Here is a 1,654-nt window from a genome sequence, read left to right as displayed (position 1 = left end):
TGTGTGGGGGGGATTCTGTGTGGGGGTAGGGGTGCTGTGTGGTGGGGGTAGGAGTGCTGTGTTTGGTGGGGGATAGGGGTGTTGTGTGTGTGTGGGGGAGTACTGTGTGTGTGGGGGGAGTGCTGTGTGTGTGGGGGTAGAGCTGTGTGTGTGTGGGGGAGGGCTGTGTGTGTGGGGGGGAGTGCTGTGTGTGTGGGGGGTAGGGGTGCGGTGCTAGGTGGGGGCAGGGGTGCTGAGTGTGGTGGGGTAGGGGTGCTGAGTGTGGTAGGGGGTAGGGGTGCTGAGTGTGGTTGGGGTAGAGGTGCTGTGTGTGTGGGAGGGGTGCTGTGTGTGGGAGGGGTACTGTGTGTGTGAGAGGTGTTGTGTGGGTGGGTAGAGGTGCTGTGTGGTGGGGGTAGGGGTGCTGAGTGTGGTGGGGGAGTAGGGGTGCTGAGTGTGGTAGGGGTGCTGAGTGTGGTTGGGGTTAAGGGTGCTGTGTGTGTGGGGTAGGGGTGCTGTGCTGTGTGTGGGGTAGGGGTGCTGTGTGTGGGGAGTAGGGGTGATGTGTGTGGGGAGTAGGGTGCTGTGTGTGGGGGATAGGGGTGCTGTGTGTGGGGAGTAGGGTGCTGTGTTTGGGGGGATAGGGGTGCTGTGTGTGGGATGGTAGGGGTGCTGTGCTGTGTGTGGGGGTGGGGGTACTGTGTGTGTGGGGTAGGGATGCTGTGTGTGTGGTAGGGGTACTGTGTGTGAGGGGGTAGAGGTGCTATATGTGGGAGGTAGGGGTGCTGTGTGTGGGAGGGGTACTGTGTGTGTGTGAGAGGTGTTGTGTGGGTGGGTAGAGGTGCTGTGTGGTGGGGGTAGGGGTGCTGAGTGTGGTGGGGGAGTAGGGGTGCTGAGTGTGGTAGGGGTGCTGAGTGTGGTTGGGGTTAAGGGTGCTGTGTGTGTGGGGTAGGGGTGCTGTGCTGTGTGTGGGGTAGGGGTGCTGTGTGTGGGGAGTAGGGGTGATGTGTGTGGGGAGTAGGGTGCTGTGTGTGGGGGATAGGGGTGCTGTGTGTGGGGAGTAGGGTGCTGTGTTTGGGGGGATAGGGGTGCTTTGTGTGGGATGGTAGGGGTGCTGTGCTGTGTGTGGGGGCGGGGGTACTGTGTGTGTGGGGGTAGGGATGCTGTGTATGTGGTAGGGGTACTGTGTGTGAGGGGGTAGGGGTGCTATGTGTGGGGGGTAGGGGTGCTGTGTGGTGGAGGGGTGGTAAAGATACATTAAAAAAAGGTACCTTTGGTGAAGGAGGGGGACACACAGCGTGTCTGGGAAGCAGCTCTCCTGTCCTCCCGCACAATGCTGTGTGGAGCGTTGCCTTGGTAAAGCGCGTCAATGCTCCACACAGATTGCTCGCGAAAGGACAGGAGAGCTGCTTCCTAGATCCCTTCCCCTTGCTCCTTGTCCCCCGACAGAAAGCAGAGTAGGCACCTGCCGTTTTGGGCAGGCAGGTGCCTACTCTGCATTGCTGCAGACAGCCAGCGGCCCCCTCCCCCGGTGACTTATGGCCGCGTGCCCACAGAGAGGGCCCAGCGTGCCACCTGTGTCACGTGTGCCATAGGTTCGCCATCACTGGTATAGATGCTAGTTAGTTACTGCGTATTTGACATAGCAATTTGGTACCACTCCTAAATCATTCTT

Source organism: Pelobates fuscus, chromosome 2 (assembly GCF_036172605.1).
Source record: "Pelobates fuscus isolate aPelFus1 chromosome 2, aPelFus1.pri, whole genome shotgun sequence".
NCBI lineage: Eukaryota > Metazoa > Chordata > Amphibia > Anura > Pelobatidae > Pelobates > Pelobates fuscus.
Note: the sequence above shows the minus strand (reverse complement) of the source record.